The sequence below is a fragment of the Aptenodytes patagonicus genome, chromosome 20, assembly GCF_965638725.1.
Source record: "Aptenodytes patagonicus chromosome 20, bAptPat1.pri.cur, whole genome shotgun sequence".
In the NCBI taxonomy this organism is placed as follows: Eukaryota; Metazoa; Chordata; class Aves; order Sphenisciformes; family Spheniscidae; genus Aptenodytes; species Aptenodytes patagonicus.
The window spans coordinates 7,011,972-7,027,219 of NC_134968.1; positions in this window are offsets into that span (position 1 = coordinate 7,011,972).

The window sequence follows — 15,248 nt, forward strand, 5'->3', positions numbered from 1 at the left end:
AGAGAGAAAACCCCTGTAGGGACAGGGAGTCAGACACCTGGGTCTAGGTGCTTTTGGCTGTTTGTGGTTCTACCTCTTTTCAGATACTACCGAGGGACAAGGAGCATATCAGAGGCTGCAACGAGGCCTGTCTCCATCCCTGAGAGAGGTGGGTGCAGGCCCCTGCCTGTGGTTGGGCACTGGATGGCAGAAGTAGTTCACCATGGACACTCCTCCCTTGCTGGGGGCTGGTTGGGCTGGTTGTGATCTCCAGGAGGAGCAATATGTCCTCCTTGGACATAAGGAAATATTTCTTTACTGAAAGAGTGGTTAAACATTGGAACAGGCTGCCCGGGGAAGTGGCTGAGTCACCATCCCTGGAGGTATTTAAAAGATTTAAAAGTATTTAAAAGACCTGTAGATGAGGCGCTTAGGGACATGGTTTAGTGGGCATGGTGGTGTTGGGTTGACGGTTGGACTCGATGATCTTAGAGGTCTTTTCCAACCTGAATGATTGGAAAATGATTTAATTGATACTATGAAAAAGCAGGAGAACAGCCTGCAGCCTCCTATTGCCTGACAGCAGGCGGCTTGAGCTCTTCCTTCAGGCTCCTACAGGAACTTTCAGGTGCCCCAGGCCCCTTTGGCAATGAGACCTGGAGCTGAGAGGCAGCGCTTCTACACCAGGGTATGTCTGCCTGAGAGGATGCTCCAGCACCTTCTGACTTGGAGGGCTGGGAGAAGCCCAGCTGTGGCCTGACTGCCCAAACATGACCTCCCGACACTGAACAACCTCCCTTTAGCCCCTGCAAACCTGGAACACAGTAAGAGTCACAGTTTGGTGTCCTTCCTTGGGCTGAGCACTTTAACAACTTTAATTTGTCTCCCTACAGAGCCTCCTCGTGGCAGAGGTGTGGAGTCCCAAGCCCGCCTGACTCAGAAGACTCTTCATTCCCTCCCATCAGCTATTTACACACATTGACAAGATCCCCAAAGAGCCTTCTCTTCCCCAGGCTGAACACTGCCTGCCTCTCAGCCGATCCTCATAGGAAAGATGCTCCAGTCCCTGCTGGGCTCGTTCTGACATCTTTCTTGTACTGGGGAGCCCAGAACTGGAGCCAGCACTCCAGACATGGCCTCACCAGCACTGAGTAGAGAGGAAGGATCAGGTCCCTTGTCCTGCTGGCAACACTCTTCCTACTGCAGCTCAGGGTGCTGCTGGCCTTCCTTGCCAGCAGGGCGCATTGCCACAGCAGACTCAGGAACACCCCTGAGCCGCTGAAACTGAGCGGGACACAGCAGTGAGTATTCAGGAGAAGTATCCCAGCTGCTTGTCCAGCTCTGACTCTTCCCTCAGCGTCCATCAGTGACCATTTTTGGAGAAGGGGGCTCTTGGTAGGAGACATGACTGCTCCTGTGGCTTTACCTCCTAGCCAAAGAAGCCTAAGGAAGGAAGATGTCCTCCTAGCCCTGCACCTTGGGGATCAGCAAAAGCCTCAACGTGTGAGCAAGACCCATCAGCCAGGCACTGGACAAGATTCTCTGTTCAACCCCTTCAGCTGTACCCCTACTTTTCACGTCTCTCCTCCAGCTGTGGGGACTCACCAGTGCTTCTGTGGGGGGTGTCCCCGTGTCCCTGAGTCCCTGTGGGTTCTCTGCCCAGCAGAAAACTGCTGGTGGCTGCATTTCTGGGATGTGCATTTTTGGGATCTAGTTTGTCCCTCTGTGCACACGTCTCTCGTTATGCTAAGTCTGTTTTGGAAAGCAAAGAGCTGGCCCTGGAGAGCACCTGTGGTGTAAGCTGAAAAAGCAGCCATGGTGGCAGGCCAACATGTTCCAATTAATGGAGTGATGTCAGCTCAGTAGGCCATGACAGGGGATGTTTGCAGCGAGGCCTTCAGAGGTGACAAAGAAAGCTCAGTCTCTGTCCCTGGAGAAAAATGTCTCTGTGAGGTACTGGAAGGTGGATGGGAAGCCCCATTCCCACCTGGATGGGGTAAGAATGATAACATTTGGATCCCACCTGGAGGTAGAATTCAGGTCTGTTTTCATGCTGGGATGTTTCCAAAGACCTGTGAGAGGTTTCAGGATCTTGCAGGAAATGCAGGACATCTGGGAGGTCAAACAATAAATATGTTGGAATTTGGGGGTGCAAAGCAGCTGCTTCCAGAATGACATTTCAAGTGACCTGAGTGCTTTTCTATACTTGCCTTACTTCTGACACTGGTTGCTCATTTGGCCAGTCTTTCCCTTTTCCTTCATGTTTGTAACTTCTCAGGTGTCCTGAAAAGTGACTGCCATGGCTTAGCATTGCTGCAGGCGTTGCAGGGAGACACTTCAAAGGCTGAGCTCAACATGGGGTTTGCCCCCAGAGCCCTGACTCAAGAGACCCAGTTTTCTCTGGGGACAGGAGCCTTTCATCACGTTGAGGAAATTGCTCACCTGAGGAACTTGAGCAGAGGCCACTGTCAGGGCATGTGGAAGGTGAGAGTGGCTGCTTCACTAAGGCTGTCAGATCAAGTCCCTTTTCCTTTCAAAGGGGAGAAGAAGTAAAAGGGAAAGTGATAAACAAAGCACACAATGACAGCAATCTCTGAGTAAGTGATAAGGGAGACAAGGAGGGAGAGCAGAGCTCTGCAGCCTCTAATGGATGGGCCATGAGGAAACTATGGGTGTGGCTCTGAAGTGGGTCAGGCTGAGCTTTGTAAGTGACAAGAAGTGACAAGAGGAACATGAGGGTTATGGATGTTTTCGAGGGGGCCTGCAGGACTAGGCAACCCTGATTAAGGCATGCTTAGGGGCAGGGTCAAAGGTGGGGGAAAAAGAGGAATGGGGAGCAGCAAGGGGAGGCAATAGAGAGGAGGAAGGATGAAAGGAGCCACCTGCACATAAGCAGAGTCTGGCCAGTGCACTTGCTGGGGTGAGCCCTGTGCCTGATCACTACCGCCCCCACTGCGTTCTTATTATATACTTTCTTAACCACCCTTCAGTATAACTTCACTTCCTTTCCCATGTGTGAGTGCTGCAAGGTCTGAGTGCCAGTAACAGGAGAGACGGGGAAAAAAACTGGGAAAAAAGGATTGGCCACAGGGATTTTAGTCCTGGCTGCCAGTAACTGGATTGACCAGGGTGTTTGTAGCAAGATCTAAGTTCCAGGAACTGGGGAAGAGGCCTCTGATCACAGGACCTATCGGTCTTTGTGCCAGCAGCTGGAGGGACTGGGGTGTAAGGCAAGTCTGGGTGCCAGCAACTGGAGAAGGAAGAATGGGGTCACACCTCTTGCTGTGAACAACTGGAAGGGACCACATTGCACGTGTATGTGTGAGGGGTCAAAGGACCAGTGACTGGAGGGACCTCAGTGTGTTTCTAGTTTTTCTTCGTGAACTAAACCCGATGTGCATGAGTGCATATGTGGCATTAGCTATAACATTTCAATTTGGCCTAGCCAGTGAGTGGGAGGAAAAGCCGTCTCTGAAGTCTGAGACAGGCTGAGTGAGCTGGGACTGTCCAGCACAGAGAAGAGAAGTCTCAGGGGAGATCTCATCAATGTGTGCAAATATCTGGAGGGAGGCTGTGAAGAAGGTGGAGCCAGGCTCTTCCCCATGGTGTCCAGTGACAGGCCAAGAGGCATTTGGCACAAACTGAAACAAAGGAGGCTCTGTCTGAACACCAGGAAACCCTTTTTCACTGGGAGGGTGAGGGAGCACTGGCACAGGATGCCCAGGGAGGTTGTGGAGTGCCCATCCTTGGAGGTTCTCAAAATCCATCTGGACATGGTCCTTTGCAACCAGCTCTAGGTCACCCTTCCTGAGGCAGAGTTTGGACCCGCTGACCTCCAGAGGTCCCTTCCAAATTTAACAATTGTGTGTTTCTGTAACATGAGATACAAAGAGAGGTGAAGAGAACCAGCCTTCTTCAGCCTTTAAAAGAGAAGCTTAAGAGAGAGTGTTGATGCTTCTAACACTTGACTGGAGGATGAAGAGCCAGATGCAGCCAAACTCTTCTTGAGCGCAAGGATAGAGCAAAAGGCAATGGACACATTCTGGAACAGGGGAAATTCCTAGTAGAAGTTTGGAATTGTGGGGTTTTTTAACCATGAGGGTGGAGCATGGGTGTAGATAGATCCCAGTGAGAATGGGACTCTGGCTCCACAGAGTGTTCATTAAAATACCATTAATTGGAGATAACACAAGAAGGTAAAGGGGATAGCACAGGTGACGTTATGCCCCTTCAGACGCTGGAAACCCTGAGTCATGGAGCATGAGGTGGAGCTTGACCTGGGGTTTAGCTCATAGTGCAAATCCTGCCCATGCTGAGGTTCACTGGCATTGTCGTCTTTAGAGTTTTCACAGGATTTTCTTAGAAAGAAACCGCTCCTAATTTCTACTGTTGAGCAAAAGGACAATTATACGAAAGCGTGATACTTCACCCTTGATTAAGACAAGGATGTGTTTTTGGCAACGTTGCCAAGTTTGCCAAGTGATACACACAGCTCAGCACAGCACCCCTCACCCTTTCCACTGGAGTAGGAGTAGGTTGTCCTTGTCATCTCTGTGTTTGTGGCATCTAACAGCAGCACTGCTGCCAGGTTCCTCTCTCGCACTGTCGGTTATTCCAGCAGAAGACGACACAGCCAGCACTCCTGGGCTGCTGCACGGCAGGGTTCATCTCCTATTTTGGGGGATTTGGGGGAGAGGCCTTGTTCCCAGGCAGGTGAGGAAAGAAAGGGGAGAAGTGAGAGAAATAGAGGAGACTTCTGTTCCTAGAAGAAATAGCAGTGTCCCCAGAGAGCTGAGGACCCCAGAGGAAGATGTGAAACCTCAGTGGGGAGGAAACCCCTGACCTCCCAAATGGCCCAGCAGTGGGTGTGCAGAAGAGCAGGCGATTCTAGCTGGGGAGGTGAGGGCTCCACTGCGAGCTGACCGGGAACAGCCCCTTCCCACGACTGGGGCCCCCAGGGCCCCTGAGGGAGCCACAGGTGTTGCTGCTGGAGGAGGGAGAAACCCCGAAGGAGCATTTCAGGCACAGGAAGAACAGATCACTTCTCTTCCCCGCTTCTTCCTCCGCTCCCCCAACAGAGTCGTTTCCGGCAGCTCTGTTATCTCGGGGCTGGGAGGTGGTTTTCTGACTCTCTCTCACTCAGCCAACAGGCAGGTCGGTCTCGACATGCACCTCGGCTATCTCGTCCTCACGGCTTTCCTGGGGCAACTGCTGGGTAAGTCCTGCCTTTTCATCAACGTATACTTCTTCTTCCCCTGTGCAAACCCTCACCAGCCTTACCCGGTCCATATGGGGAACTACTCTTGAATTACAGGAAAACATTGGGAAATGCTGCCTCCCATTTGTGGTTTTGCACTGGTTCTCTCAAGATGCTCTTACTGCTGGAAAGCAGAGAGAAGAGATACCTCAGAGCCCTTCTCCATCTTTTCTCTCCCCTTCAATCCATCTCTCTCTACTTCATTCTTCTGATCCACCTGAGGTCACCATAGGAGATCTCAGCTGTCTCTGCAGCCCTACTGCAGAGGGGTTCCTCTGTTTCCTGTTTCCGCCTGGCCAACGCAAATTAGCAGATCTTGTCAAAGCTGCCCCAGGGACTTCAAAGCTCTCATCCCATTGACATTAATAGGGTGTCCCATTCTGCCTCCTGGCTGGCACATACCTGCCGTGGCTTCCAGTTTAATCCTGGTTGTCAACACAGCCAGGGCTCCTTGTTTTCAAGCTCAGCATTGCATGTACTCAGGGAGCTAGGAGCCATCAGAGGTGACAGGGGTGGGGAAGCAGGATGAATCTTTTTGCCATAGCTCCATGGGCCCCTCCACCTGCTGGAGGGGTGCTGGTCCCAGCACACAAAGGTCAGGCATGACAGGCTGTTCCCTGCTCCTCTGGGCAGTAGGAGCAGGAGCAGGGACACAGCACAGCTCTCCTCAGGGTCCATGCTGTGCTCAGAGCTCTGAGCTCCTGCCCAAAACTACTCTCCTCCTGGCTGTCCGCAGGCCTCAGGAATTTCCTGCAGGGCAAAGGACAGGGAGCCTTCTTCAACAGGGTTTTGTACCCACTCCTGGTTTACTTCCCAGAGTCCTTCCCTGCCGAGCTGCTGACCTTCACTTTCTTCCAGGCGCCATGGGGCAGACCACCGTCACCCAGCAAGAAGGACAAGTCACAGTGAAGCAGAGACACACCTTCCAGACAACCTGCACATACCAAACCTCCAACTTTTATGCCTTGCTCTGGTACCAGCAGAGGAAAGGACAAGCCCCACAGCTGGTCTCGTATCAGGCAGCAGCTGGCTCCAAGCAGAATGGCCATTTCACCACGCTGCTGAACACCACAGGGAAATACAGCCTCCTGCAGCTGGAGGAAGTCGAGGTCTCTGACAGTGCCTTGTACCTCTGTGCTGTGCAAGACACCCTGCTGCAGGGAGCTTCCTTGGCTGTGCCAGGGGAGGGAAGGGGTGTGTCTGTGGTGCAAGGCTGTGCTTGGGGGATGGGGCCCTCAGCTCTCCCCTGGCAGTGCTGCTTCCCCTGTGCACCCAGAGCTCTGCAGGGCAAGATCCTCTTTCTGAAAGGGGCCAGTGTCAGTGGCTCTGGAGATGGCTGACTCTGACTGTAGGGCAGAGCCTGCTGGGATCCAGGATGCCAGGGGCTTGCTCTCAGCCCCTCATCTCAGTAAATTCCTGCAAGCCCATGACTAATTAGGGACATCAAGCACCGACCAGCCCCACCCAGAGGCCCCTGGAGGGCATTGTGACAGAGGTTTGTGGGCTTGTTAGCTCTCTTCAATTAGTAAAGAATTCAGCTGGATTTGAGTCAAGCCATGGGGTTATCTCCAGATGTGCGGCCGGTCCAAGTGCAAAGCCTGTGCCTGAGGGGCAGAGCAAACCACACAGAACAGGCCTGGCTGCCAAACGCCCAGGCGCTCTCCATGCTCCTAACCAATAAGCAAAGAGACCAGCACACAAATGAAGCCTTACAACCCCCTGGGCTCCTTGCAGTCTCCTCTGGGGAGTTAGAGGGATCTATGCTCATCCGCAGCTCCTACAGAGGGAGCGGTGTCGCAGTGATGAGCTCCCATGGCAGCCGGGGACTGTGTGTCTGGGACAAGCCAGACTTGCAGCAAGCAGCTGTAGGGGAATTTTTTTGTTACCCCCTTGAGGCGAATTAAACACACGTTTGTGATTAAACAGTCAAAAAAATAATTAATGAACAAAGCCTTGGGCCGAGTCCTACCACCATAAGTGGTTCTACAAGGGATCTGCAAAGATGCATCACAAGCAGATTCCTTATATACACTGGCACCAGCACCAATCCTCTGAGCGATTGCATGGGGCACCTTAACCCGGCCATGGGTCCATGCCTCAATCCAGCTCTCCTGCTCAAAGGTGCCTCCTGAGCGCTCCCATTCCGGGATGGCTACAAGACAATGCTGGGGCTGTTTCTGATCTCATCACCAAGGGAAACCTCACTCCCTCACAGGGAGTCATTCTGTCTCTGGCATCCCTGCTTCCAGCCAGTTTAACCCCTTCCGAAGTTGGGCCTTCTTGCCCTCCATGACAGATCATTCCTTGGTCACAAAGTACCATCGCTGAGCAGTTACAGTTTGAATTTCCCCTTCACTGCAGATGCTGAGGCTGGGCATGAGAAGCGAGGCTGTGCTCATGAAGCTTCTTCCCTCTCACTGACTGGATTCTGTCTGGTGTTTTGATATCCTCAGGCTTGAGGAAACTCTGCTATCCCTGACGTAATGTTTCCTCTTCCATTCCAGACATCAGTTTATGCAGGCAGGGTCTTAAATGTTCCCGTAGCACACCACGTGAAGGTGCAGTCTTCTTACTGTCAGGGATGTAAACATGCAGGGAAAGCTCTGCTGTCTGGTAAAGTACAAGCTGCACATACGTGAGCCATTGCATTTCCATATTAGTGATTTGTTCATCTTGACCACTATGAAGAACAGGCGGCACATCCACCCTCCCCAACAGCAACGGGGTTTCTCTTGTCTCGAGACAGAGACACCTTAAAACTGGTTGCATTGTGTTATTTCCCTCTTGAACTTCAGCCATGGCAGTTGATGTAAAGTGCTGCTGTACCTTGTTCTCCTATCTGCAGGTATGATGATAACAGAAAACAAATGCAGACAAAGAGAAGCTCGACCCAGGCAGCTCCCAGCATGGGGCATCCACGGGCCCTCATTCCCCTGTGCTGTCTGGGGAGGCAGCCCCAGCCTCAGCCTCGTATCAGCAGGTGCCTCCTCTACCCCACTGGTAGAAACAAAGAGTGCATGACAATCTCCCTGGTGGCCTTTGTCATCTCCTTCAGGGAGACCTGGGCATCTGGAACCAGCCCCCCCACCCCCAGCTCCTATGCAAGAAGCAATGCCGCAGCGGAGGATTGTGTGTCTGCTACCAGCCCAGCTTCCTGCAGGCTGCAAATGCGGAGGTCTGCACACAGAAATGAGGTTGAACTAATGAAGTTGCTCCCCGGGTCCTTTGCAGGTAAATGCATTCTCTTCAAAAGCCAAAACCCCCCACCCTAATTAGCAGCTGAGAGGAAAAGGAGAATTTGTAGCAGCGTATCAGCATTTTAGTTCACATGTTTGTGTGGAACTATTTGCCTCCCCTCTCAGTAGCTTTTCCTCCCTCCCCTCTTGGCTTTGCTTGTGAGGAGTTTGAAGATGTGCGGGGCCAGAGAGTGGGTCGAGTCTGTGCTGCCAAACCAACCCCTGAGCAAGGCCTTGGGCAGAGGCGTTTCAGCAAGTCCAGAACTTTCCTGCAGCAGTTTGGTAGGTCCCCTTCCACAGGGGGATGACGCTTCCCAACCCCTCTGTGGGTAAAAGCAGTAATTTGGAAAGCTCCTGGCCCCGCTTTGGACACTTAGGCAGCAGCCCCAGCCTCTCTCCCTGCCGTGCCTCTCTCCTGCTTCCCTCTCCCCTCTGCACAGGAAATTGTGCTGGCCTGCAAGGCCATCTTCTGCCTCCCAGCAGAGCTCCGTGCAGACGAGGAGGAACATCCATCCCCAAGAGGAGGCTGCGAGCCCCACAATGGCCTGCTGCAGTCCCCAGGCTGCTCACTCAAGGACACCACTGATCAGGCTCCCCAGCCACAGGACATGCTCAAGAGGGCATTTCTAGGGAGAGACAAAGCAAGGCAGGCCGCTGGCTCTGGAGCAGCCTTCCTCAGCTCCCAGGAACAGTGCCTTAAAGGGGCCCACAGCCCTGTGTCCCACCCTCCCCTTCCTCTGCAAATGGTGAAGAATCCCCTCTTGCCTCCACTCTGATCACCCTGGACTAACACCTTGCTCACTGGGCGCTTGGGAGAGTGTCCACAGAGGGAAGGACAGCACAGAGAAAGAGGCTGGTTCTGTGGCAGCAGAACTTTCATGACACAAGGGACAAAAAGGAAGTCACTCGCAGTGGAGTGTCACCATGGAGAGAGCACCAGGCACAGCTGAGATTTGGTGCCCTTTGGTTGTAGCAGCATTCCTGCAGGGCATCCCTCAGCTTGCACTGAGTAGGGAGGGGTGCAGCAGGTCCCCCCCTAGGCTGGCCTGGGTAGACCAAAGGGGATCAGAAGCCAAGAAGGAGAGGAGAGGGAAAGGAGAGAGCAGAAGGAGAGAAAGGCAGACATGGGCCATGCTTTCAGGCTGATCCCTTCCAGCCTTTGCAAGGAGAGCCAGAGATGCTCAGTCTCTCTGAAAGAGAATGGCCAGGAGCTCCGTCCTCCCTTCACTCACATGTCAGCACATGTAAAAACACATGAGCATGCACACCCAGTTACACAGGAACTCCCGTGCATGCACAGACATTCACCCCTCCAGACATGTCAGCACATAAGTGTTCACATGTGCTTACACACACTTGCACACTCACACTTGCACGTAGATAGATATATGCAAGCTCATGTACAAACACAGAAATATATGTGCTTGCCTGCACACACATATGCCCCCCCACACACACACGCACACTGACACCACACACACTTACTTGCTCCCCTACAAAAACATGCATGTACACAAACACAGGCATAGGCACACACAGAAATGCACTTGTCACACACACACTGGCAGGCACTCACTCTCACACGTGCATTTGCAAATGAACATACAACTGCAAGCACACAGGCACAAATACGCCCACAGGCACAGGCAGATGCATATGCACAGGAGGAAGCACAGCCTCTCCCCACACTCTCAGAACCAGGACTCCACCGGCCACCCCTCTGCCTCTGTGCCCCTGACAGCTTTAGGCAAGTCCTTGAAAGCCCAGCGCTAAGAAGGTAAATCAGGCACCAGCCATCCCTGTTGGGTTTAATGACAGCAGAGGGCTTTGGGGCTTTTGTGGGTTGGACAGAAGCAGTTCAACCAATTGTGTTCTCATTACAGGAAAGAGAGAAGGTGTGTTGGGGTCCAAGCTGCGGGGTCTTGTTTGGACATTCAGCCTGTTCAGACGCAAAGTGTGTGCACGAGAGACAAAGTCAAAGCTAGAGACCATCCCTGTTGCTGTAGGTCCAGGGGTTCCCCACCTAACAAGTCAAAGTAATCCCAAAGTCTCACAAGGTCCAGCCCATCCCTGGTGATCGCCGTAGGGTGGTTGTGGAGGTCTGGGACCTGTTCCAGCTTCAATGCAGGGAGAGGTGCCGCCCTGACACGCTCACATGGCAGCAAAGGGTTGTGTGTCTGGGGTGAACCAGATTCTCTGCAGCTGCAAATGCTGAGGCTGGGACACCAGAGAGGAAGCTGGCCTGGTGAAGCTGCCTTAAGAGAAATACCCTCTCTTCAAAAGCCAAACAAATATTCATTAGCAAGTGGCATCAGGAGGAGATTTCAAACTGCCTGAGCCCAAGCCCTGACATCTGTCAGTTAACCTGGCTCATTAGAGCTCATGGAGCTGCACTGCTGAGAAGTCTGTCTCCGCATCTGCTTTTAGCACTGCAGAGCCACCAGGAGGACGAGCCTTGTGCCCTGAGAGCCTCCCAGCAGGGCTGGCATTTTCCAAGGGTCCTCACCTGGCCTGAGAGACTCCTATTCGGATCACCTCTTACTATGTCCTGCCTCCCTTGGAAGGGGTCCAGCTCCTAGCTATTCTCTGCAAGCCCAGCATCAGGAAGCAAGGTGCCAGCCAGACGGGTTTGTTAGAAATCTTCTCAGAAAGCAGCTGCAGCATTGCTCAGGCTAAATCAGCTGCTGCTGTTGTTAGCCACCGGGCAGCCATAATAGATGTGTACCGTGTGTGTAAAAAGCACGCCTGTGTCAGGATTTTCCGTTGTTGGCTGGTGAGCTCAGCAGGTGCTGCTCTGATGGACCATTACTCCTTGTCCTGTCACTACAGGCCTTGGTAAAAAGTCTTTCTCCCTCTTTCTTATAAGCCCCCTTACTATATTGAAAGACCACAGTGAGGTCTCCCTGGAGCCTTCCCTTCAGCCTCTCTGGCTGAACAAGCCCAACTCTCTCAGCCTTTCTTCATAAGACAGGTGTTCCAGTCCTCAGAACATTTTTCTGGCCATCCCCTGAAGGGCCTGCTCTAACAGGTCCATGTCTTTCTTTATTGGGACCCCCAGAACTGGGCTCAGTACGCCAGGTGGGGTCTCACCAGAGTGGAGTAGAGGGGAGAATCACCTCCCTTGACCCGCTGGCCACACTTTTTTTGATGCAGCTCAGGATGTAGCTCAGGCTTTCTGGGCAGCAAGCGCACATTGCTGGCTCATGTCCAATTTTTCAACCACCGGTATCCCCAGGTCCTTCTCCCCAGGGCTCCTTCCAATCAATTCATCCCCCTGTCTGTACTGATACTGGGGATTGCCCCAAGCCAGGGGCAGGACCTTGCACTTGGTCTTCTTGAACTTCATCAAGTTCATATGGGCCCACTCCTCAAGCATGTCAAGGTCCCTCTGGATGGCATCCCTTCCCTCATGAGTAGCAACTGCACCTCTCAGCTTGGCATCATCTGCAAACTTGCTGAGGATGCATTCAATCCCACTGTCTCTCATACTAATGAAGATATCAAATAATATTGGTCCCCGTGTGGACAGAACAAGGGCTAATGGTTTTAAACTGAAAGAGGGTAGGTTTAGGTTGGACGTAAGGAAGAAATTTTTTGTGATGAGGGTGGTGATACACTGGAATGGGTTGCCCAGAGAAGTTGGGGATGCCCCATCACTGGAAGTGTTCAAGGTCAGGTTGGATGGGGCTTTGAGTAACCTGATCTAGTGCGGGATGTCCCTGCCCATGGCAGGGGGGTTGGACTAGGTGATCTTTCAAGATCCCTTCCAACCCAAACCATTCTAACATTCTATGATTCTATGACAGCCCTGGCCCTGCCTGCCGGGACTGCTGCCTCTCTGCTTGCTGGGGCCACCTTGCCCCACCCAGCCCCACCCAGCCACGGGCCACGGGGTGGTTCCCCTGCTGCCAGGCATTGTCAGCAGCTGCAGCACTCGCACCGGCGTCAAACATTGGCATCGGAATCAGCGTAGGGCTTCTTCCGAGCTTCTCCATTGTTTCCCACCAGGGGATCTCTTCCAGTACTCGGAAGCCATCTGCAGAGTCAGGAGTTTGAGCTCAACACAGACATGCGAAAATGATGTAGACGTGACTGAAACCTTCAGGCTTTCTCCATAGGTTCCAGACCATCAGGCTCCTGTAGACGATTTCCCTCCACACCAAATGCAGAGCCTTTTGGTGTGCAGGTGAAGTCCCAGAGATAGGACGAAAGCTTACACACGCCTTGTGTCCAAGGCACATTTGGGGCTCAAGGGTTGCCAGGGTCATGTCTCAGAGGCAGTCAGAAAAATTGCTGTGTTGCCTAAAGGGGTTGAAGGGCTGAGGTTTGCTGAAGCTGAAAGCCATCCCCTGATGGGAGAGTTTTCTCTCCAGCTGGTCCCCAGGAAGCCTGCATGGCTCGAGTACCTCACTCAGCTCTTCAAACTCCACGTTCTTGGGCTTCAGAAGAACAGAGGGAAAACTGGTTTCTGCAACGGCAGAGGCCCCTGTCTTTGAAACTGGCAAAGGATCCCTTCTCCAGGCATTCCTTGGGTGGGCTTCCAACCGGCCAGACAGCACGCTTGCCTCAGTGGCGGTGTCTTGAGCCCAGGGCAGCACAAGCAGCCAGGGGTTCTCCATGTGGGTACTTGAAGGGATGGATGGAGCCTGTCTGTAAAGCAGAGGGCAACATCACACTGCGGGTTGTGGTTAGGCTGGGTCTGTGCCTCCCCAGCCTGCGTGCCAGTGAGGAAAGCTGTTGAGACTTGTAGTTGGGTGTGACTTTTTTAGCCAAGCCCAGGCCCCGGGACTTGGGACACAGGAGTGGGTACTCAGCAGAAGTATCCTACCTGCTTGTCTTGCTCCTATGCTTCCCTCAGCGTCCACCAATGGTCACTGTTGGGAGAGAACAGCTCTTGGCAGGAGACGTGATTGCTCCTGTGAGTTATTTCCTGGCCAAATTAGCCCAAGGAAGGAAAATCCCTTTCTTGCCTTGCATCTAGGAATTGGCTGAACCTTGAGCCTGCAATATCAGACTGTTCAGACACATGGATCAGCCTTTGGGACCTTATAGAAAGTGAGATGGAGAATGAGCTCAGTGGGAAAGCTGATGAAGTGATAGGTAGATGGATATGGATACAGGCAAAGCTGAAATACCTTTCTGGCTTTACAGATCATGTGCAGAAGGAATTTGTGCTTCAGTTCCCACCAGAAGCGACCATCCAGGTAGGACACAACAAAAGAGGCTTTTTGTCCAAAGGCCTGAGTCAAGAGCAACCAGTTCCTCTGGGGACAGTGTCCTGGTTTCGGCAGGGATAGAGTTAATTTCCTTCCTAGTAGCTGGTACAGTGCTGTGTTTTGGATTTAGGGTGAGAACAATGTTGATAACACACCAATGTTTTAGTTGTTGCTAGGTAGTGCTTACACTAGTCAAGGACTTTTCAGCTTCCCATGCTCTACGGACTGAGAAGGCTGGAGGTGCACAAGAAGCTGGGAGGGGGCACAGCCAGGACAGCTGACCCAAACTGGCCATTTTGACATTCCACACCATGTGACGTCATGCTCAGTATGTAAAGCTGGGGGAAGAAGAAGGAAGGGGGGGACGTTCGGAGTGATGGTGTTTGTCTTCCCAAGTCACCGTTACGTGTGATGGAGCCCTGCTTTCCTGGAGATGGCTGAACACCTGCCTGCCCATGGGAAGTAGTGAATGAATTCCTTGTTTTGCTTTGCTTGCACGCGCGGCTTTTGCTTTACCTATTAAACTGTCTTTATCTCAACCCATGAGTTTTCTCACTTTTACCCTTCCAATTCTCTCTCCCATCCCACTGGGAGGGAGTGAGCAAGTGGAGTTGCTGGCTGAGGTTAAACCACAACAGACGGGCACCTTTCAGCTTCTTGATGTAGCTTGGACCATGTTGGAGGCAGAGGTTATAGGTCAGACAGCTGGGAGGGCAGGGGATGCCTGGTGGCCAATGGCTGAAGGTGAGTCAGCAGTGTGCCCTTGCGGCAAAGCAGACCAACTGGACACTGAGGTGTCTTAATAAAAATATAATTAGCACACCCAGGGAAGTGATCCTTCTCCTCTATTTGTCACTCATGAGACCGTGCCTGGCATCCTGTGTCCAGTTTGGGGCTCCTTGGTGTGTAGGAAAGGTATTGACATGTGGGAGCGAGTCCAGCGGAAGCCCCCGAGGCAGCCAGGGGGCTTGAAGGCATGACGCACTGAGAGCCTGAGGGAACGGGGCCTTAGGAAAAGAAGGCTCAAGGGAGACCTCATGGGTATCTACAATTATGTGTTCCGAGGATGTGGAAAAGATGGAGCCAGGCTCTTCTCAAAGGTGCATCGGACGAGAGGCAACGGGCACAGTTGGGAACCTGAGAAATTCTATTTAGATATTAGAAACACCTGTCGTGCAGGCTCTGGCCTTGGAAATTTTCAAGACCTGATGGGTACAGCCCCGACCAGCCTGATCTCATGAGACCTGCTGTGAGCAAGGACTTGGAATGGGTGGTCTGCAGAGGTCGTGTCCAACCTAAATTATGCTATTGAAAGAGTAAAAACAGTTTGGCAGTTTGTTTCTTAAAGGCTAGGAGTAAGGAGAGGACAAATGCAGATACAACTGTTTTTGAGGAAACAATGAATGGAAGGGTTATGGTCAAGTGAAAGGACTGTTTATTTGGGTTTGAGTGGGGTTTTCCCCCCTCCAACAAGCTTTTCAGAGGCTGATTAAGGAGATAGGAGGGGCAGTGTGGCAGGCAACTTCATTTGTTGGTTCCTGAGTTATCTTCTTTTGGTTA